We start from the raw sequence: 24,465 nt of genomic DNA, 5'->3' as shown, positions 1-24,465 counted from the left end.
TATTTTACCTCTCCAAGAAAAGGAGGGGTTTCCTAGTCCCTACCCATTACTATAATTCAGCCTCCTACTATTTTCCTGCTAAATAAATCTCATAGACCTATGCTGTGATGAATTAATGAAATCATGTAAATAAAGCACTTTGCACAGAACCTGGCACATGCAATGTTCCACAAATTCCAGCAATGATATTAGTAATGTAAGTATTGCCAGTAATGTTACTAAGTTGTTTGAGGCTAAAAGTCAGCAGCTTAGGTAGAATGAGGGATGAAAGCATGACTTTTAAAAACTAGGAATATGCAAACATTTTACATAGTTGCTGGTGCAGAAAAAAAGAAAAGAAAAAAGAAAATTATTTCAGAAGCAGAAGTTCTGGTCAAATCAGAGGAAAAAGGAATGTTTTTGACAGCTGTCTAGGGCCAATTAGGATTTCTGTTTCAGATGACACATTCAGATGTTTATCTGTGAAGTAATCCCATTTTCCATTCTCCCCCCACCCCCTTTCTGTGCGTTTGCTTTTGCAGATGCATGGATACAACATTTAATGCAACTGCCAAGGGGGCTGCCCATCACTGTCACGCCAGCTGCAGAGTCTTTGCTGAAGGAGCTTCCAAGTGTCATTTTATTAATGTAGAGAGAAGAATAACAGATCATAAATATTTGAGGTCTGTCCAGCCAGAGTACAAGGGATTGTCTATTATCCCTTGTGCACTAAACCTAGGTAAAAGTTAGTTATGGAATTTGAGATAAAGTTGAATTTCCGTGAAACATAAGAGAACAGCATTTGTAGCCTCGTCAGTTGTGACATATAAATACACATGATCTCCAAAGGGGAACATAAATGATAAATTATCAGTACCAACAGGGCACTATGTACTAAGTGATCAGTTTAGAATGGTAATATAGAGCACCATCCTATTTGCAGTATATATTCATCAAAAATTTCTCAGAAAGAAAAAAAGATTTGCAATTGCTAGATGTCATTATTTGTACATTTTGTCTTATTTAGAAATAGACATCTGAATGCCTACAGTGAAATGTCCACGTAAAACACATTTATAAAGCACTTCATTTACCAGGTACTTTATATCTATTTATCACTCGCAATTTCCCCATCATCCAGTGAAAACTGCAAGAGCTTCTTTAACTCCATTCTACAGATGAAGAAACTGAATCTAAAGAAATTAAGTAATTAACCATGGACCATGTGATTTGAAAAGCTGAGAGCCAGCATTCAAAGATCCTAGCCCTGGACCTGGGATTAAGATACTAGGTCTTTCAACTATTGATCACACTTCAGAATCCATCCACCTCATCATATATTCTCCTACTATGGAGGCATTATTTCAGGGACAGGAAAAGTCAAGACTGAGGATGAATGGGTACCACTGTCCCCACATGGCAGCCAGAAATGTTGGTACAAGTCAAGAAAACACATAAGGCAGAAGCTTCAAGAGCGCACAGGCACAACACCAGCCTGTTGGGTGGACTGGCTCTATCTGTTAGTTTTGAAGAGGAATGTAGAATATGAGCCCTGAGGACCCAAAAATGACAGGCACAGGAGTTTGGGATTCATCCCAGAAGCAATTGAGGGACATCATAGGGTCTTTAGCTGAGGGATTTTACAATTCAATATGTGATCCAAAAAGATAAGGTTGGCTAGGGTCGGAGCCTGGATTTCAGGAAGCACCACAGAGGAACTGGGGGCTGAAAGAGGAATGGAACAGCCTTGGGAATGTCGCCTGTCACAACTCAGGGTTAGCTTTGGCTTGGGTAGTTCTAGAATGTGGAAAACTAACTCTTCTACTGAACTGTGAATTCTTTGCAGGAGCTTTGTTATTCACCTCCGTGTTCCTGTGAATTGTACAGTGCACCGCTTAGAAGACTTCCCCTCCTAGACGGCCCAACAGCACCTCACCCTCAGCCAGAACGAAGCTAAATGTGTTACTGCACACTCAAACACAGCTTCTCCCCCGGCTTTCTCTCTCCTGGCACATGCAGCACTGCCATTCCAAGAAACTTTCTCCCCCTCATCCCCAACTCCCATTTAACTAGTTTCTATATAATGCCCCTCTCCTAATATCCCTCACACCTGTCTTCTCTTCACTTTCTGTGGAGTTTGATCAGAAGCTCCTAATCAAAGCCTCCTCTGCAAACATACCTTTTTTAGTCTACCTTCAACATTCCTATCAGAGGCATCATTATGAAACAAAAACATGATTATGTCACTGATCTGCTTAAAACCCTTCTTTGGCCTACAATTGCCTAGAGTCCGCTAGAGTTAAAGCTCTGGATCATCCTCCAGAGGAAAGCAACCCCCTTCCTCACCATGAACTGGCCCATCATACCTCCAGCCAATCATCTTTAAGCATGCAAGTTCCAGTGAAATGACAGCATGCCAAGCACACTGCACTGAGCCTAGGAGACTTCACCCTTGCCCTGCACTTTGGTCTCACCCACACTCATTATCTGCCTGGAGATCCCCACTTCTGAGAAAGCTTTTCTCACACAGTTACCATCCTTTTCCAGGGCCCCAGAGCAGAAGTCATCTGTCCCTCTTTTCATAAAACTATTCCATCATTGTTGACCACCATAAGAGTTCTTGGCAGGGCACCATGGCTCACGCCTGTAATCCCAGCACTTTGGGAGGCCAAGGTGGGCAGATCACCTGAGGAGTTTGAGACCAACATGGTGAAACTCCATCTCTACTAAAAGTACAAAAGTTAGCTGGGCATGCTGGCGGTCACCTGTAATCCCAGCTATTCGGGAGGCTGAGGTAGAAGAACTGCTTGATCCTGGGAGGCAGTGGTTGCAGTGAGCCAAGGTCCAGTGCCACTGTACTCCAGCCCGGGGTACAAGAGCAAGACTCCATCTCAAAAAGTAAAAAAAAAAAAAGAGTTCTTATCCCATTGTGTTAAAGACAATTATTTTTATACTAGATGTTGCCTAATTCAATGCTCTCTTCAGTATCCAAGATTTCATACATAATAGGCACTCTTTAAACATTTATATAAATTAGAGTAGACATATTTTAAGAAAAAAATGATTGAATTTTAAAATATGTGCCCAGCCTGGACAACAACAAAGTGAGATTCCATCTTTCCAAAAAAAAAAAAAATTAAATTAAATTAGCCAGGCACAGTGGCATGTGCCTGTAGGCTGAGGCAAGAGGATCACTTGAGCCCAACCTGGGTGACAGAGTGAGACTCCGTCTTAAAAAAAACACATATTTTTTAAATGTGTCAATGCTGGAAGATTTTTGCTTCTCTATTCTCAATTACATGAGTATAGTAACTCTACTTACAGAATCTGACAACTGGCATTAGAAAGATATATAAGTACATATATATTAATACATAGGGGTGTGTGTATATGTCCTGGTAACTTTCAGTCAATTTCATTATGGCATGGTTACACTTCACACACAAAAAGTAGGTTGGCACTTGACAGTTGTATGTGGATATATGTGATGAGATTTAAAGAGCCCAAGATGAAGATATAAATCTCAACATTCCTTTAAATGAGAAAAAAATAACCTTTCCTTACTTTAGTTTTATTTCTCTTTTCTATATCAAAACTTGAGCCTATAGAGGAGATCGCTGACAGAGATTTGGTATTGTCAAATACCTCCTCCTTGCTTGATTTGACAATCCTGGAGAGCAGGAAGCCAGTCTTATTAACAGCACAGCCCCCATAGAGTCAACCACTTTGCTCAATGTTTGTTTAAGAAGTGGATGCTCACCGGCATTCGAAATTGGGCAAGACAGACACATTCTTCAAACAGTATTTGTATTGGTTTCATTACCTTAAAAATTGAGTTCATTGGTCTCCATAGGTAACAGTCATTATTAAACTGAGCACCCTATTTGACTATTACAGGTACAAATCAAGTACACAGGCATGAGTGCTAGCTTCCATCTGGCACTACAGACCCAAATGTGAAATCTCAGGAAGTGTCTAAGGAGAAGTCAGCCTCAGAATCAGAGAAGAGAAACAGTGATCCATAAATGTTGTTCCTCCATCTGCAACAGCAATAAGTCACAAACAAGTAAAGTGGGGAGTGTTATCACTGTTAACTGTTTCAGATCACCATCTGCAAAAAGAACACAACAGAATGGAAATTGCTTTTATAAAGTATTCGATACGATTTAAACATCTCATGATATGCAGTGGGGCTCTCCAAGATGTGCCAGATGCTATTAAATACAGCTTGCTCTATGAGAAAATCATGCAAAATACATTTGCCAATTGAATTACATTGCAGGGCATAAAAGGCCGAGGACATAAACAAGCCCCCATTACCTTGGTCTGTGGGCATTTTTTCCTTATAACTTTTAGATATAGAACATGAAAATAAGAATAACTATAATGCTTTTATTTTTTAGCTAACAACATGCTTTCAAAGCATCCACCGTTACAGCACAAAATACACCATAGCACGCACCCATTTCTCAATAAGAACAAGATTTACTATTCACATTTCTGTCATTTTTGCTTAGTAATGTAACCTTGGGAATTGTTTACTGGAGGAGCCACCATGGGAAAGAGGCACAGTCTCTGAAAATAATTACAGGTATCCATTCATTCATTAAAACTAGTTTTTAAATAACAAATGTTGTATAAATGTGGGAAATTTTTCTTAATCTTAATGTAGCAATTAACATTGGTAAACCTTTCTGTATTTTGCAGAGAATTTTCACTTTTCCATATTATCTTCTGAAATTAGGATTTTACCCATAAGATAGGTAAGGCAAGCATTACTCGGTGGATAAATTGTAAACATGAGAAAGAAAGGTCTCCAGGGATGAAGTGATTTACCCAAGGATGCCAAGGAACAAGACTTCACACAGAAGAGCTCCAAACCAAATGTCCCTTCCACACCCTGCATTCCTTCACTCCCCTAGGACCTTCTCAGGGGCTGCCTGGAAATGGAGGCATGGGCTGAACAGGAACCCCTAGGTCCCAAAGCTCTGAGGATATAACTCTTTTAGGTATCACTTCCGCCCTGAAGCATGTTAGGGTTAAGAATACAGAGAGAGAAATTTACAGGCTGAAATGGTAAGTACTGCAAGGGTGGTAAAGTCCAGGGTGGAGCATCCTGAGCTAAGATCAAGGGTAGAAGCAGGAACGTGAACGAGTTCACCGACATCAGGGTCCACCTATCCTCAGGACTCACTTCCATGATGCCCTCTTGGCGGTGGTCTAGTCTTCCAGCTAACATACAACTGACCATCAACCCCATCTCATGCGAAAATGTTCTGCTCAATCCCCTGTTGATCAAATACATTCTCAGCAAACTGACACAAGAGCAGAAAATCAAACACTGTATATTCTCGCTCATAGGCGGGTGTTGAACAATGAGAACACATGGACACAGGGAGGGGAGCACTACACACTGGGGTCCGTTGGGGGGAAATGGGGGAGGGGCGGGGGGGTGGGGAGGTGGGAAGAGACAGCATGGGGAGAAATGACAGATACAGGTGAGGGGATGGAAGGCAGCAAAGCACACTGCCATGTGTGTACCTATGCAACAATCTTGCATGTTCATCACATGTACCCCAAAACCTAAAATGCAATAAAAAAAAAAAAAGAATGGTTTGCTTCCAGCAGAGTTGAAAACCAACTCACAAAACTGCCGGCATCTTTTTGTAATGGGAGACGGATGAAAGGTTACTTTTCAAAGTTGTAGACATTTGTGCATAAGGCCAAGACTCTTGCTCACAGACACAGAGAGTAGAAAGAAAAGAGTCGTCCAAAGGGAGCAGGCCTTTGGTGACATACCAAACACTGCGGAACTCACCAGAACCCAGCCTGTGAGAAATATTTATTTCATTCATACATCATAAGTCATCTTTGTTTGTGGAAATTGACACAGAAGCCAGTTAGGAGAAGAAATACTGAGTATCAGCAGAGTGACGGTAGCAAAGAGGCCATGTTGAGGAGACAGGATTTACAAAGCAATGAGATGATAAGATAAAGCGTAGAACCAGGCGGGGCCATTAGTAAAGATGGGATGTCAGCTTGGTGAGGTTGTGGGGTGAGGGGCGGGGAAGGGAGTGGAATACTGCCTTCCTGAGGGGCCCCATCAGGGGCACGTTCATGGGGATCAAGGCTGCACTACCAACATGGTCGTGTGAGACTACCAGGAAGCAGGTGTGCTGGTGCTAGGAACAGAGCAAGTTCAAAGCCTGAGAACGGGGGAGACCGACTGCAAAACCTCGAGAGGAGGAGAAAAGATGATTGCGATGGTTAAGCACCTGACTCCAAGGTCAGAATGCCTACGATTGAATCCCAGCTCTGACATTTCTAGCCCTATAAACTTAGTTAATCATTTAACTTCTCTGTCCCTCAATAGCCTCGTTGGCAAAATGGAACTGATAGAAGCCTCTGCCCCACAGGGTGTGGCCATGCCATCAGTGACTCTATATTATTATATGGAAAGCACTGAGAACAGTGTCTGGTGGATACTTAGTGCCATAGAAAGAGGTGTTAGTGAAAATAGTGGAAATAATACTAACATAAATGGATGTTTACATTTGGGGAGGAAGAGGAAACCAAAATGGGGAGAACGTACCAAATAAGAGAATTTATCAAATACGATCTCATGGGAACAAAGAGCTAAGAGGGCTTTAAGCTGGAGAGGTTCATTAACCATATTAAATGCTAGAGAAAGGGCCAGGGAAATTATACCTGAGAAAATATTCCTAGATTTGGGAGGTTGAATGCCACTGATGACTTTAAGGAAAGCAGTTACAATAGACAATGGCAAGCAAGCAGCAGCCCACGTTTCAGTGAGGGGACCAGGATAAGAAACGAGAAGGGCAGGTTATTCATTCAAGAATTTTAAAGGGGAAAAAGGGGGGAAGTTCCCAGTCGGATCGCAGCGTATGAAGAAGACGTGTTTTAAGGTTGGGAAATCTTCATATATGAAACACAGAGAAGAGGCCCACAAAAAGACAGAGAGTTAAAAGCAGAGAAAACGGATGAGGCTGGACATGTGAGGAGGCAGTGGGAATTCAGCCATGGCACAGGGAGGGGCTCGTGGAGGAGGGAAGGGCCATGTCTGTCCTGGGGATAGGAAAAGAGAAGGGAAGGACAGAAGAACATGCAGATAAATATTGAGGCGGGGTCGGGGGGTGGGCAGTGGGGGAGCTGAATTTAAATGGAAACATTCTTCCCATTAAAGTGAAGTTCATTTTCTAGGGATGTTTGAGGGGTACCGGGTTGAGAGTTTGAGAAAAAACATAATTTAAAGAAAAAAAAAACACACTCCTGATTTCTGTATCTGTATTCCATGAATGCCTAGAAGATTCAATAATCACATTTTAGTGACCATCTTCAGCAACTCTTGGTCACGTGGAAGCCGGAAGCAAAATCCAAGATTGGCAAGTAGGGCGTGGCAGAAAGTCCAGAGCACAGGTGTGCCAGGACACTAAGAAGGGTGCAGCTGAGACACTGGACCAGGCTGGGTAGGGGAACTGTGAAGCCAGGAGAGACTGCAGGGACCAGAATAGCTGAGACACCATCATACTTAAGGTTTTGTTAAGAATAAAAAATACAAAAACGCAGTGTGTAGGAAGTGAATAATTAGGAGGGCGGTTATGGCAGGGAAGAAAGGCAGGGGTGGGACCACAGAACTGGAGACACTAGAAGTCTAGAGCCACCTACTAGGGACAATCCCTTCACTTCGGGGATGAGCCAGAGAGTCGTTTCAGAAGGACAGGTCCCCAAATGTCCTTGGCAAACCCAGCTCTCCCTGCTTCTGCTTATAATTCTCAACTGTGGGATGTGCCAGGAATACAACCTTTTGAGATAAGAAGGACTAGTCTAGAACAGCCCAGGCTCTGTTCCCACTCCTCTTATAATAGTGATATAGGAGTTAAGAAGAAATTACTTAGGCAGATAGTGAGGGTATGGGAGTCCTTGGTAAGGTTTTCCTTTTCAATAAAAAGCAGCCCCAAAATCATTGTGTCACAAAGAGCAGCCTGTAAAATTCAGCCGCAGACATAGACAAGGAAGCCAGAAGTTTGCATAGGGGAATGCCAGCAGGAAAAAAGCTCCCTGGGACTAGACATGTTCAAAATGGCAGCTCCATCTTTCCTCCTCTTTGCTAGCCAAGCGTGCAGTAAGAACACACAAGATTTCGGCCAGTCAGGTGGAAAGCCCATTTGCCTAATAATATTGGGGCGGGGTAGCCCGCCACCCCCACGTGCTATGTAAACATCACACCCGATCCAACCAATCTACGGCCCTACCTAAATCCGACACAGCCTCCTCCAGCCTGTCTGTAAAATCCAGTGATGCCCACCACTGGCCGGTCTTTCCTTTTGGAAGCCCCCCTCTCTCTCTCACTAGACAGACAGCTGTTCTCCTTTCTGTTTCTTTTGCCTATTAAACCTCCACTCCTGAACTCCTCACGTGTGTCCATGTCCTCAATTTTCTTGGTGCGAGATGACAATCCCCGGGTATTTACCCCAGACGACGACACTTCTTCAACAGAATGTCCTGCAGTGATTTAGCCCAGCCATCCCAGTCTTGCCCAGGATATAGAAACTCAAAGCAGAGTGCTTTGGGAATCCCCTGGAGGTGGTACAAAGTGAGGCATGCACAGACGAGATTCCATCCGCCACACGCAGCTTCCTTGATCCTTGGGAGATGAGCAGGTTCTTTTGCCCCTTGTCTGTCTGTGTTAAAGCTGCTTCACTCTATTTGTTGTGCGTGTGTTGTTTTAGCAGACTGGTGCAAGTGTTGGAAAGTTCAGATTGGTAACCGGTGCACACCAAGCCTGCTTCATGGTAGTGAATGTCAAGGAGCTGCTAGGCCTATCCTGTTTCATCCAAGAGGAAAACCCCACTAATCCTTTTCCTGTTTCTAACTTTTCTCTTGCTTCAGTCCAGAGACCAAAATTAAAATGTAAAGGGCAGGAGTCTACATGATAGATGCTATGTTTTTTATTTCTTTCTTTTTTATCATTTTTATTGTTGTCACTATTGTCCTTTAACTCGTCATTTTAAAGACAACCTTTGGAGAGATGGGGGGGAAAAAGCACATGGGCTCAGATCCCATCTCCAACAGGAACCATGCTTTTTGATTCTCAGTGTAGAGCTCATTAGTGCTGCCTGGGTTACTTCTATCAACAAAAACAACTCTGGTCTAGGACATCCTAAAATAACAGAAGCCAGAAACTCTTTTCCCGAGCTTGCCAAACTTGTGTGTTTCCATGACTTTGAAAATACCTGTGCTATAGCCTGGAACACTCTTCCTACGCTTGTCTACTTAGAATATTGTAACTTATCCTTCAAGTCTCAGTTGAAGAAGTACTTGCTCTATGCAGCTCCCTCGGATTCACTCAGAGAGCAAGTACCACAGGGACAGTACTTTTAAAACAACGCCTGAGAGTTCTTTAGTTTGGTAGGTCATGTTCATTCCCTGCACACCAGCTACTACCAAAGCCAAGCCAATAAAGCTTAGCTCTCCATCTGAGTCCTTTTTGCTTTTGGTATTTTGCTATAACAGCATATCACAGACCAGGTATTCTGTGTAAATACAAATGCTAGCAATTGTAGCAAAATACAAATGCTTAGTCCGTTTGTACTTTGCTATAATAGAATACCACAGACTGAATCATTTATAAACCAAAGAAGTTCATTTGGCTCACAGTTCTGGAAACTAGGAAGTTTAAGATGGAGGGGTCATATCTCGTGAGGGTATTCTTCCTGTGCCATAACATGGCAGAAGGCATCACACGGCAAGAGCACAGGAGAGAGAGGGGACAGAAGGGGGTCAAATTCATCCTTTTGTTAGGAACCCATTCCCACAATAACAGCCTTAATCCATTTATTAGGGCAGATCCCTCATGACTTACCACCTCTTAAAGTTCCCACCTCTCAACACGGTTGCATTGGGGATTAAGTTTCCAACACGTGAACCTTGGAGGATACATTCAAACCACAGCACTCCTCTAGCAAGAAAGAACATGTGACAAAGAAAATGTCTTTTCCAGGGAGAATAGGAAATGGAAATCTGGGCCTTTCCACCCCAGAATAGGGTAGAAAAACAAAGAGAAGCTGAAGGCAGGCAGGTAACAATTGCTTTGTAACACTGATGCATCATGGCTTCCCACTTAGGAGGTAGGTTGGAGGATTAGGTTGAAAGAAATCAAAGGACATGGGGTTTGTGTGTGCCCCAGTTTCTGTTTGGAATTCAGATGAGACTGCTGTGCTTGGTGGCCCATTAGCAACGTGGTGTGCTGCACTGAGTAAAAATGGTAGCACGTTATAGTGGGGAAGAGCTTTCGTTACCACTCTCCGGCATCCCTGGACTTCTGTGGCAGAAGCAGCCCCACCAGCCCTGTGGAGAAAGGGAAGGTAGCTGGTGGTGCTTGCCATGGACTAAATAGAGAGGGGAATGGTCATGTGGAAAGGGATGGGAAAGCCACCCTATAGCCAATGGCCTCTGGGCAGCCTTGGCCTCCAAGCCCCATGGGGTTTCTGCAGTGCCAGGGAGCACTGAGGAGGAGCCCAGTCAGTAGAGAAAGAGCCTGAGGCCAAGATAACATGGGGCACAAATCCATCTGTCCATCACCATCCTTAGGGAGCAGGCAGGTAGAGGTCACTGCATGCAAAGCCTGGGGAACATAAAAGAAAACAAAGGGTCCAGCAAACGTGCCTACAAGACATTTTTCTTCCCCACCTCCACAAGACCACGAGTGAGTCAGCCCCCACCTCCAGACACTCTGGCCATTTTGGAATAGGTCACAATGAAAGGGAAGAAAACTAAGACACTAAATGTATGTTGGAAAGAAATTAAATTACTTGTAAGAATTGATTTATGCCAGAAAAGATGGAGCTAAATTAACGAGTCTTAATTGACTACTTAGTAACTAACTTCACTAACTGGGTTGAGATAACTAACTAGTTAAAACCAACACACACATAGATGCAGACACACAACACAGATCAAGTTGGATGGGACCTGCAGAAAAGACCATTATAGAACACAGAGAGGCTAAATTTTCTATTTAATATTTGTAAGTTTATGATCCTGTTATGCAAAGCCCATACTATATTATACTATATTGTGATTGTTTACTGACACATATATTTCTCACATTAAATAGGTTTTGAGAGTTGAGAGCCTGTATGTTCAACTTCTAATTCTACAATAATTCCTGGCATACAAGAAGCCCCTAAAACTATTTGAGGAATAAAGGAAGAGAAGAATGAAGGTTGGCAAGGTAGTGTAAGAATAACCACTGGGCAATCTTAACTGACATTCATAACAGTAAATAGCCTCAAGAATGAAAGCAAGACAATCTACCGCCATCTTAGCTTTTGATGAGCTTTAGTTCTGAGTTTTCTTAGTGTCTGTTCTCCTTATTTATTTTTTTCCTTTCTTGCTCCACTGAAGCATTAAGGAGAAAGGAAAACAGAAGACTTTACCTAATGAGCTCTTCCAAATGCTTCTGAGCATCCCCTCCCCACCTCTGGATGTGTTTGGATGCTGCTGTAAAGGTTCAAGAATGATGAAGGAAGCGGGCCAGCAACATGGACTGTGAGAAACCAGGAAGTCGAAGCACACATGCATGCACACACTCACAGTTTTCTAACAAGTTACTCATAACCATGTTTTAATAACTATATAGATGTAAATGCGTGTGTGTGTGTGTGTGTGTGTGTGTGTGTGTGTATGCTGAAAAAATATATAAGCCCAGTACAGGCCAGTCTACCTGAAACTCTAGACATTATTTCACCCTACATTCTATCTAGTCTTGCTCCATGATAGAAAACAATATGAAACACTGTTAAGTGGCCTTTAAAAGTATTCTTTGTATATTAGTCTGTTTTCACAATGCTATAAAGATATTACCCAAGACTGGGTAATTTATAAACAAAGGAGGTTTAATTGACTCACAGCTCAGCATGGATGGTGAAGCCTCAGGAAACTTACAATTGTGGCAGAAGGGGAAGCAGGCACCTTTTTCACAAATCAGGAGAGAGAAGAGTGAGCAAAGTGGGAAGAGCCCCTTATAAAACCATCGGCTCTCAGAGAACTCATTCACTATCATGAGAACACGGGGGAAACCACACCATAACCAAATTGCCTCCCACTAGGTCCCTCCCTTGACAGGTGGGGATTATGAGATTTGGGTGGGGACACAGAGTTAAACCATATCACTTTGCAATTGCTTATAGGAGTGCCATAATTACTGTGACCAAATTATACTAAAGGAATCTTGTAAAATAGGACCAGGGTCTCTGTAGGAATTAGAATTGGGATGAAGGGAGGAAGGGAAGACCTAGCTAAGTCACCGTGCTGTTGACTCCTGAGCACTAATTTCTCCTCCTATCATTCCCATGCTATGCTGCAGAGGAGGACATCTAAAATGTGTATTTTTCAGGATCCTGGTCAGATTCTACTCAGAAGGAGCACTCACATGTGGTTTGGAAGGCAAAAGAGAAGCAGTCATCACAGTGGTACTCCTCTGGCACATGAAGGGTTTGGCAGATGTGGGATATTGGGGTGAACCCCAAGAGTTCTGGAGGCAGGTGCATCTGCTGGAGACCATACAACCTGCTGCCTCTCTCAAAGCTAAGTCATCTCCTGTATTAAATTCCTTCTTCCTTGAAATACCTGCAGTTGTTCCCATTTCTTTGAACATCCCTGATGCTATGGAACTTAACAGTTTATCTTATTCTATGGTGGAACAGAGAATACATTTTTAGGAAATGCTAGCAAAAGATCAGCTTTCACAAATCCCTCCCCCACTCCCGACCCCCCAGCAAATCCTTTTGCCTTACAAGTCAGCTTGCATAGCTACCTCCTAATCCTATGATGATCACTCCAGGGCAAACACCCTTAGCTCCCATCCAGTCCCCTTCATCTAACACAAGATGTAGACAGTCTCAGCACCACTGCCATTTCTGTGTCCCCTGCATTGCCCTCATGCTCAAAGGTCTTCCATGGCTATATCCTCCCACCTCAGAGCTGAAACACTCTTACTATCCAGTCCCTCCAGAGCCTGGCTGTCCCCAGCCACCTTTCCAGCACTTCCCCAGCCCATCACATCCCTAGCCGGACTGCTCTTCTTCCTGTCGCCACCACACCACATGCATCATGCCTTGCTTCCTTTGTTCAGGCTTTCCCTCCCCGAGAATGGCCTCGCTTATCTGGCTGGACCCACCACATTTTCAGAGACAGCGCCAAGTCTTAGATTCTCCATGAAGACTTCTCCAACCACACAAAATTCCATCAATACCCTGCCCCTCAGAACTGAAGTAGTTAAGCATAGCAGACCACCTGCCAGGTCCAGCTCAAATCATTGACCCAGAGACTTGGGAGTTCAATGCATGGCTATTGCTCTAAACTACCATCAGCCCTCTGTATCCGTAGGTTCCACACCTGTGGATTCAACCAAGAGCAGACAGTAAATATTCCTTAATAAAAAATTCATCAATGGCTCATGCCTGTAATCTCAGAACTTTGGGTGAGGCAGGTGGATCACCTGAGGTCAGGAGTTTGAGACCAGCCTGGCCAACCTAGTGAAACCCCATCTCTACTAAAAATACAAAAATTAGCTGGGCATGGTGGTGCGTGCCTGTAGTCCCAGCTACTTGGGATGGTGAGGCAGGAGAATCACTTGAACCCAGGAGGTGGAGGTTGCAGTGAACTAAGATCACACCACTGCTCTCCAGCGTGACAACAGAGACTCCATCTCAAAAAAAAAAAAATTCATCAGTACTGAACATGTGAACATGTACACTTTTTTCTTTGCCGTTATTCCCTAAATAATACAGTATAATAACTTATTTATATAACATTTGCATTGTATTAGGTATACTATAGAGATGATTTAAAGTATATGGGAGGATGTGTGTAGGTGGTATGCAAATACTCCATTTTGTAGCAGGCTTGAGTCAACTGTGGATTTCTGGAATCCAAGGAAGGGCGTCCTGATAACCACAGATATCAAGGGAGGACTGCACTATATTTTGGGATGGTTTCTCAGCAGACACTGATGGCTAAAGGCTGCTCCAGCTCCTACAGTCTTTTCCACATGGTGACCAGCAATGTTTTTACTCTGGATATCAAAGCACACCCCTTCCCTGCCTGGCTTCTTCTACCCCATGATCCCCAATATAAGCAGCCAGTCACTCCATTTTCATCACACTGGTCTTTTGCTCTTCCCTGAAGAAGCCATCCTGTTCCCATCTCAAGACATTGGCATGCACTGTTCCAACCACCTGGAAAGCTCTTTTCTTAGAACCTCACACAACTCCCTACCATTCACTGCATCTCACTTCTCTATTCAAATGTCAGCACCTTGGAGAAGCCTTCTCAGATATCTCATTCTACAATGCCTTCTCTCCTCTTACTCTATCTGTATTCATGCAATACTTCTATGACATATGTATTTGTTCACTAGTTTAATTTCCATCACTCTAAAAATGAAGGTTTCCGAGGATGAAAAGCCCAGTGTCTCATGGACCATTATCTCCCTAATAGTAAAAACTGTGCCCAACACATATCAACAGCTCAGGAAAGATTTGCAGATTGGAAACATGAATGATTCCATTTCAACCTGTTGGGCAATGTTTGGGACAGACTGAGTCTTATGTTTGAGAACTCAAGTTGGACCACATGACTAGAAATCTTTCTGTATCTAAAAGTATGTTTCCAATAATGAATGGATGAAATCAAATTTAACAGTTGTTTTTCTTTTTGTATGGCATTATAGTCATTTTGATGTGACACTGACATGGTTCTTTTTGTTTCCTTTTTATAACACAATTTGAATAATTTAAGGACAACTCTGCAAGATTTGCAATGATTGAAGGCAAAGCCAGATAATGTTATTTCAAGACTTGTGATTTGCAGTCCTCACCAGCTCTGTGTAATTTTGTTGTGTCTTGAGGTAAAGGCATGAGGTGGAACATGTAGTCCACCCTAGGAAGAAGAATAGGAGCAAACATTTAAACATGCAGATACACGAACATTGAACTGGCTATTTCTTTTATCGATATCAACAAGCTTTGGCTGCCCCAACATGTAGCGATACTCAGGATCGTCACAGAATTAAAGGTAGCCCAGACTTTTCTAGCTATATTCTACTTAAACTAGTCACCTAAATATTTAAAATCCTTTTATTGCAGTTTTTCCTAGAACTAAAATACATACATTTTCATCTTTCTGAAGCTAAGTGTGCCATATAAAATAAGGTTGAAATGCATTTAGCTCAAGTAAAATAACCAAATATAATCTCAAATAACAAACAAATGACAAGAGTCGGTTTGGGGGAACAACGCTGCTTAGAAATGTGTATCTACTTCCTCTAACTGTGGAACAGGCCCAGTCCTAACAGCATGTTCTGCAGACAAATAATGTCATTATGACCTTTTCAACATTCTATGAATAAGAAAGAGGCTTCGAAATGTTTTCATGAAATAAAAAGTATATAGTCAACAATAGTCAAATGCCACCTAGTTAGGACTAGAACTCACTTATGTTATAATAAAATATCAATAATTTATTTGAACATTAATAAAACAGGAGTTTATAGAATTAAGAAGACATTGTTTAATTGTTCCATGACTGCAATAGTCACTCATGCTATAAATAAATAACCAATTCCTCCATTCACACCAAGATGTTCAGTACCCACAGGAAAGCCACCACTGCCACAGATTCACTCAAATGGGCTGAGCCTGCAGGAACATGAAGGCCTCAGAGTACTTCTCCCTATGCAATAGCACCATTAATTTACCTGCGAGTCAAAAGCATATTAAAATAATATTCATTTTATCATTGGATATTGAAGTGGCTTGAATATAAAAAACAATTAGTTGGATGCCACAAAGAGCAGCCAGATCTTAAGATAAGAAGCCAAGAGGCATCAAAGGATCTAGCCTTAGTGTGCTGGAAGATGATACAACCTTAGGGCCCCCCTTAAAGAAAAAGAGTACAAAATTATAAACATGGAATTGTTCTGGAGGTATATTTTACAGATAACTGAGAAAAGAAATCTCAACAAATTACATAGACAATTTAAGCTGACAAATTCAACACAGATCATAAAAACCCAACAGAAGCATATTTTTATTAACTAAATAACCAGCATACTTCTGTAATACTTTTTTTCATAACTTTGCTGAATGTCCTTTGATCCCCTTTTCATAAGACAAGAATGGTTTAATATATTCCATACAGAGAACAGAACGATGGCTTAGTCTTTCCTCTAGCATGGTTGATAGAAAGATGCATTAACAAATATATTCTTGGCAAGAAAGAACCTCCATTTTGACTGGGTGTTGGTAAGAGACAAATCTTCTCTTACGAGTGTAACACATTTGGTGAAATTTTCACAAACTGATCCCGCCTGTGTAATAACCTTGTTTCTAACCCCACCACCAACACACACTTCCGGCTGGGGAGAGAGAGAGTGCTGGATTCAAGATGACATCCCCCAGACGCTCCTCAAGTTGGCATTCCCAGAAGCTGTTTCTCCACTTGCCCAGCCAGAAATACTCCATCATATGCGGAAGGGACTGCAAATTACAGACGTGTACTCCACTCAACTAGCAGCAAACATATGCCCATGTCATCTTCCCCTTGGGTCATTTCAAAATTGTCCACAGCAGCTCCAATATGGCCCAAGAGGAGGAGAAGTGTGGGAAGAGAAGTCGTGGTCTTAACTGACTCAAGTTTAAAATGTCTTCTTTGTGCAAGTTTTACAAATCAAATATCCATATGTGGATACATGCCTAGGGCCTCTCTCAGAGCCTTAGGAAGGGTCCCTTACACAGGACGGGCCTGACAATTACACTTGGGCAGTTTCACAGTACATCTACATCATTCCGAAGATGAAGATTAAAGAAGGAATCCCAGAGTTCAAATAGAAGATGGGTCAGAACTGGAGAGGCAGAGTGAGTCAGCACAGCCTCCTCCTGCCTGCACCACAACCTGTCTCACATGGGCTGCCCAGAAAATGTCAAGTTGTGTCAGGGACAATGAGCACCCAAACAGAGATTGTTGAAAAAAAGCAAAGAAAAAACATGTTGATTCATGTTGTATTGCCATTCTGTAGGTTAAATGGTCAAATATCTGCAATTTTATATGGTTTGACCTAATACTTATCCATACTGAATTAATGTACCATGTGCCATGTTTGTGGCACTCCTAGGCATTGTCATGGGTTGAATTATATCCCCATAAAAAAAGATGCAATGGACTCCAAACCCCAAATATCTCAGAATGTGTCCTTATTTGGAGATGGAGTCTACAAACGTAATCCAGTTGAGATGAGGCCATTAGGGTAGACTCTAATTCAACATGACTGGTGTCCTTTTAAAATAGGAGAGTTGGACACAGAGGCAGACATGCATAGAGAGAAGGGGATGTGAAGAGACAGAGAGAATGCCATCTGCAATCCAAGGCTACCAGAAGCTAGGAGAGAGGAATGGAACACATCCTTCCCTCACAACCAACCCTCAGAAGAAGCCAACTCTGCCAATACCTTGACCTCAGACTTCTAGCCTCTAGAACTGGCAGAGAACACACTTCTGTTGTTTACGCTACACTGTTTATAGCACTTTGTCATGACAACCCTGGGAAACTAACCCAGACACTGACTCCTTAAAGCTTCACGATGCTTCTGTAAAGTGAATGCTGTTACTATTACATACATTTCAGAAAACTGCAGCTCAGAGAAGCTAAGAACAGTGTCCAAGGTCACAGACAGCAGGGGAGGAAACTGAGCTTTGAACCCCAGAAGGCTGGCTCAAGGCTCATGCTTATGATCTCCAGCAGCACTAGCTCAGTGGACTTATGTTTGCATTCAGTAATTATTATTATTGTTATTATTATTATTTTGAGACAAAGTCTTGCTCTATTGCCCAGGCTGAAGCACAGTGGTGTGATCACAGCTCACTGCAAACTCCGCCTCTCAGGTTCAAGCAATTCTCTTGTCTCAGCCTCTCCAGTACCTGGGATTACAGGTATGTGCCACCACACCCAGCTAATTTTTGTATTTTTAGTAGATACAGGGTTTTTTCATGTTGGCCAGGCTGGTCTCAAACTCCTAACCTCAGGCAATCTGCTGGCCTCAGCCTCCCAAAGTGCTGGAATTACAGCGTGAGCCACTGCACCTGGCCCAGTCATTATTTTTAATTAGCAACATCCATGGGTAATATGAAGAACATTTTTAAGGACCTGAGAACCACTTATCCTCTGAAATACTATTTTTAAAATAGCCACTAAAATCCTGTCTGCAAGACAAGAAGTTTGCCTCAGCTGAGGATAATTGGCAACAAAATGCGAGTGGCACCAATTCACTTAAAGAGAATACGGAGAGAGATCAAAACTAGTGATAAATAATGATGGGGAGCCGGGTGCGGTGGCTCAAGCCTGTAATCCCAACACTTTGGGAGGCCGAGGCGGGTGGATCATAAGGTCAAGAGATTGAGACCATCCTGGTCAACATGGGGAAACCCCGTCTCTACTAAAAATACAAAAAATTAGCTGGGCATGGTAGCACATGCCTGTAATCCCAGCTACTCAGGAGGCTGAGGCAGGAGAACTGCTTGAACCCAGAAGGCGGAGGTTGCAGTGAGCCGAGATCATGCCATTGCACTCCAGCCTGGGCAACAAGAGTGAAACTCTGTCTCAAAAAAATTAAAAAAAAAAAATGATGGGGAGAGATAGCTTCTAAGACTTCATTTTGGGTGAAAACTAAAAAATAATGCATTAATTCTAAGGATGAATGGAAACAAACACTTGAGAAGCAGGTAAATTGTACTAAATTTCTAATAACATTATCTAATGGCCTTTATTTCATGTTTTATTTTCATAGTTTGATTATAAAGAAGGTTATTTTACAAAAAAAAAAAAAGTCATTAATTCTTCCAGCAGCATCTCTTATTTTTTGAAGATTCAGTTTTCATTTTGGAGAATCCATCTAGTCTTCATCTTATTGAGTTTTTCTTCTTTAGTTCTCAAGTGGGTTAACTCTCCCAGAATCTCTTTTGGAAATGACTTTGGGTAGTAATGCTTTGAGCTGTTCTCTAACCTCACTTCTGTGGACTCTATGAAATCCCACCTCTTTCGTAAGAATTACAGTATCCCTTTGTAGTTGAAACACATTGCACGGTCAGGAGTTTACAACCTGGTGAATTCAGAGGGACTATGGACCAGAAAGACACCAAGCTGGCAAAGTACACAGATGAGATGATGTAAATAGGTGTTACATGATGTGTACCAGATGCTGAAATGGGGACTGACATTACGTATTATGGCAAAATATGACTTCCTGGTGAACTTCAAATGTCAGGAACTCTGACAATCAAAACAAAAAACATGAGAGTCCTCCCATGTCTTTGCTTAGAACATCATTTCCCAAAGTCTATGCCAGTGAACTATAATCCCCACTAATCCTGGAGATGTGATTCGAAGGGATAAGTAGGAAATATGAGGAATTTATGGTTAAGCACTTCTGGGAAACACAGAGTTAAACATAGATGAATGAATCTGAATGCTTTGAGAATTCCCTGAGACTATAAGGTACTAATAACGTGCATTTTGATTCTCTAAGAGCTACATACAATATGTAATGTCTCCCAAATGTGTACATATGTTTAAAACTGTTTTCTCTACCATTGGATAGGATGAGTGTTCAGGAGAGCATCCTTTATGAGATGGTGACTTAGAAAACCCCTTTCTGATACAAGATTATACTTCAGTAAACTTAAGGTGAATGATCATGGACTCTTCTCTAGGATGTCCAAATTACTCCGATGTCATTCTTTTAAACAATAATGCCCAGAGCTCAGCTCCAAATCATCTTAAGATTAAGACCATAGAATATGATAGGAAAAGCACCAGACTAAAAGGAGAATTTACATAGTCTCATGACTTGGGGGCCTTGGTTTTTCATTAGCCAATGGGTTAGGGTGGTGGACCCCTAAGGTTCCCTGCAGTATGCAGAACCAGAACTAACAGAAAGAGAAGACTCAGAGTGACAGAGAATGCTTAGGACAGGTGGGGAGGACCCCATCAATGCTGGTGCCTTTAAAACCAATCATTTCAGAAGTCATAGAACTGAAAACACAGGATTTCTTCTGTTCTGTAATTCCGGGACCAGTCTGTAATAGCATAGAGGCAACCAACCGGCTGATTTCCTTGCAAAGAAATTTACCTTTTTTTTTTTTTTTTTTTTACGGAGTTTTGCTCTTGTTGCCCAGGCTGGAGTACAATGGCACAATATTGGCTCACTGCAACCTCCGCCTCCCAGGTTCAAGTGATTCTCCGTTCTCAGCCTTCCAAGTAGCTCCAAGTAGCTGAGATCGCAAGCAGGTACCACCCCACCCATCTAATTTTATATTTTTAGTAGAAATGGGATTTCACCATCTTGGTCAGGCTATTCTCAAACTCCTAACCTCAGGTAATCCACCCACCTTGGTCTCCCAAAGTGCTAGAATTACAGGCGTGAGCCACCACACCCAGCCAGAATTCACCTATTTTAAAAATATTTTTTAAAGTTGATCAAGCCTTATGCAAGGGTAAACATAGAATCGAAGAAGGGAGTAGAGGTGTTACCAACAAGGATGGTGGAGGATGCCAAGCCCATGACTGAGGAGGAGAGTAGCTGAGAAATAAAGTCATGCTGGTGAAACTGCTCATGTCTATGGGGCCCCCAGCAAATTAAACAACACAGCAAAACGATCTAGTCATTTCCTGGCTCACGTTGCAGTGAGCAGAGGTTCCACATTAGCATCATGTTAGTAAAAAGCCATTAGCTTTAAAATTTCACATCTCTTTTTTTTTTTTTTTTACCTGCTATTTACCATTTCTACCCTGCTCACATCCTCAAGGTGAAGTGAGTTGTCTTAAATTATTAAGTCATATAGAAAAATTCAGGGTAAAAGATCAAAACCAATTAAGAGGCAGGCATCTGGGTTTAATTAGTCACTGCAACTGAGCACGTCAGCAGGCTTACTATTAGCTAGCACTGACTTCCTACTAAAAGGAAGCATCTAAGTTCATCAAAATGAGATTAATTTATTTTCCAGGTACTGTATGCCAAGAAGACTATATTGCTGCCGTGTTTATGTAAAAAGTGATAGACAAGGTAAGTCTTCACCTCTAATGTCGGTCCTACTCCACACCTTTCATTTCTCCTTCAGCCCAAACTCTGCATTAAGGCCTCTCACAAAGGTTGCTGCCACCTGGTATTCACCTAGCCCACTCTGCAGAATCTCCAGAAAAGACTTACATGTTAAAGAAACCTCCAGCTTCTTTTGCCATCTTTCTGAAGGGTGAAACTTGAGACTTAGGGTACCTTCCCCTTAGGAGGAGCAATGGATCTGTATTCTGAAACAGGTCATTACCTGGGGTGGAGAGGTGAGGGGCTGAAGCTTCAAGCTGGCTCTGGTGTAGGCTCTGACATTCGAGGTTTCTGGATCATGCAGAGAGACTCAGTATGAGAGGAAAACAGTCTTGGATTTAGGCCTGATCTCTTTCTTGTGTTGTATCTCTCGGGAACTAACGCTGTTAGGTTGCAGGAGGTGTACACTGCTGCTAAAGAGTCACAGAAATACTCTTCATATGAATGCTAAATCACACCACACCGAAAAAAAAAAAAAACAGAAAAACCTTAAGTGATCATCGTCACAACACTTATAAAGCTTTCTACAGGTGTCTTTCATTAACTCAGCCTATCTCAGGGGCTTACTATCACATCACTCCAATTTGGAAATATTTGGAAAACTAAGATAAAATGTGTATTTGTTAACTTGTATGTTTTTTCTTCTCAACATCTACTCAAGGCAGGGAAAGATTTTAGAGACATGAGAAGAATAAATGGGCAAAATATTCTTTGGAATATCCCCTTCAAATTAAAACTGTGTTGACCTTTTGGCAAATTCTTAGTTGTTTTTAGAGTTGGCAACCCTGATAAGGGCCTTTGTATCAGTAAGCCACAGAGTCAATTAAAGAGGACTCTTTAGATGATTTGAATTGATAAGCTGAGGCTCTATGAGGAATGACGATTCATAGCATGTTAAAGTTATTATGAAAAAAAGAGAAGAATCTCTGAGTCTTTGATGCCAGATGCAGAACTGAAGACCTTATGAGAAAACAAAGCAGCCTGGTTCTCACCTTGATGAAATGCCGGCCCAGAAACACACCCAGTGTGATCCCCTCATGGCCAGGAGCAGTTCTCAACTTCAACACTCTCCGACAGGCATCCCCAAACTAAGGCCCCGCGGGCCGCATGCGGCCCCCTGGGGCCATTTATCCCGCCCCGCGCCGCACTTCAGGAAGGGGCACCTCTTTCGTTGGTGGTCAGTGAGAGGAGCACAGTATGTGGCGGCCCTCCAATGGTCTGAGGGACAGTGAACTGGCTCCCTGTGTAAAAAGTTTGGGGACGCCTGCTCTTGAAATTTGGGGCCAGATAATTCTCACGCTGGGGGAGGGGCACCAACTGTCTTGTGCACAATAGAATGTGGGAGGTTTGGCACCCTAGTACACAGCCGCTATGTGTCAGCAGTGCTCTACCCAGTTGTGAAAAGCAAAAATGCCAATGTCCCCTGGGGGTAGGGGGCACAACAACCGTAATTGAGAGTCACTGGCCCCAAGTTAGGGCCAAAGCCTTTTATAAAACCTGGATTTACCATCCCTGTGTCCATGTGTTCTCATTTTTCAACACCCGCCTATGAGTGAGAACATGCGGTGTTTGATTTTCTGTTCTTGCGTCAGTTTGCTGAGAATGATGGTTTCCAGGTTCATCCATGTCCCTACAAAGGACATGAACTCGTTGTTTTTGATGGCTGCATAGTATTCCATAGTGTATATGTGCCACATTTTCCCTGTCCAGTCTATCATCGATGGGCATTTGGGTCGGTTCCAGGTCTTTGCTATTGTAAACAGTGCTGCAATGAACATTTGTGTGCATGTGTCCTTATAGTAGAATGATTTATAATCCTTCGGATATATACTCAGTAATGGGATTGCTGGGTCAAATGGAATTTCTATGTCTAAGTCCTGGAGGAATCACCACACTGTCTGGAGGGGGGAAATAGGGGAGGGACAGCAGGGGCTGGGAATTTGGGGAGAGATAGCATGGGAAGAAATGCCAGATATAGGTGATGGGGAGGAAGGTAGCATCACACTGCCATGTGTGTACCTATGCAACAATCTTGCATGTTCTTCACATGTACCCAAAAACCTAAAATGCAATAAAAAAAAAAAAAAACCTGGATTTAAAATCTGTTCAAGTACTCTGACAGATTTTGGATTGCAACCCCCAGATTTCTGAGCCAAAGAAGGAAAGAAAATATTTTGGTCTGAAATGGTTAGGGTTAAGGCTTACTGACTGTGTATCTCAATAATTTGAAATCCCAATATGGCCCCAGGATAATTTGAGATTGTCAATAGCTCTAAATTCCATGAGCCCACCAGGCTGTTAGCTGCCATAGGTACCCGCAAGAACCACAGAAATAGTCTCTAACACGAATAGAGCTTTACATTCTACTCAGAATTTTAACATTTGTTATCTTATTTAAGTCTGCATGAGTTGTGCATTTAGAATTTCCCAGTTAGGACAAAATCTAGCTTATCTCTGAGGAATCTTGGCCAACCACAGTAATTTTAGTTTTCATACAGTAGATACTTTCTGATGATAATCAGGAAAAGAGCCATCAGTGTTTCATGGCCACTCCAGTAGGTGATGCTAAGATTATGCTGTCAACATGGAAGTGACTGTGTATCTTCCTAGTTGCTCTGACAGGCAGAGAAACATCCAAATTACCTAATTGTTGCACTGTTACTTAAATACATAATTAATAAAAGAATGGCATTGTTTCACAGCACATAGATGGGATTTTGATCCTACAAAAGACATTTCTTTCCAGCTTAGATTTTGACTACAGTATCGCTAGTTGAACTTTGAGAAACACTAATAGCCTGAGTTACATGATGAACTTTGAGAGACTGGCCCACCGGAAAAAAAAAAAAAAAAAAAAAAAAAAAAAAAGGATTCCCTGTTTAATAAATGGTGTTGGGAAAACTGGCTAGCCATGTGCAGAAAGCAGAAACAGGACCCCTTCCTGACACCTTACACCAAAATTAACTCCAGATGGATTAAAGACTTAAACATCAAACCTAACACCATAAAAACCTTAGAAGAAAATCTAGGCAAATCCATTCAGGACATAGGTGTAGGCAAGGACTTCATGACCAAAACGCCAAAAGCAATGGCAACAAAAGCCAAAATAGACAAATGGGACCTAATCAAACTCCACAGCTTCTGCACGGCAAAAGAAACAGTCAGTAGAGTGAATCGGCAACCAACAGAATGGGAAAAAATTTTTGCAGCCTACCCATCTGACAAGGGGCTGATATCCAGAATTTACAAAGAACTAAAGCAGATCTACAAGAAAAAAACAAACAAGCCCATTCAAAAATGGGCGAAGGATA

General features: G+C 42.2%; 1 long non-coding RNA gene and 1 other non-coding gene across 2 annotated transcripts in view; one reads left to right on the top strand and one right to left on the bottom strand.

Moving 5' to 3' along the window:
* The window catches only part of LOC141584238 (uncharacterized), a 671,799-nt gene that overhangs the window by 506,534 nt on the left and 140,800 nt on the right, over positions 1 to 24,465 (bottom strand). The gene's annotated exons all lie outside the window — the stretch shown is intronic.
* Positions 21,991 to 22,065, top strand: LOC120363462 (small nucleolar RNA SNORD28). Its single transcript, XR_005579008.1, has one exon. It is a non-coding gene; the product is annotated as a small nucleolar RNA SNORD28 (small nucleolar RNA).

This window comes from Saimiri boliviensis, chromosome 4, assembly GCF_048565385.1.
Source record: "Saimiri boliviensis isolate mSaiBol1 chromosome 4, mSaiBol1.pri, whole genome shotgun sequence".
Lineage (NCBI taxonomy): Eukaryota > Metazoa > Chordata > Mammalia > Primates > Cebidae > Saimiri > Saimiri boliviensis.
This window is presented reverse-complemented; position numbering and strand designations above follow the sequence as displayed.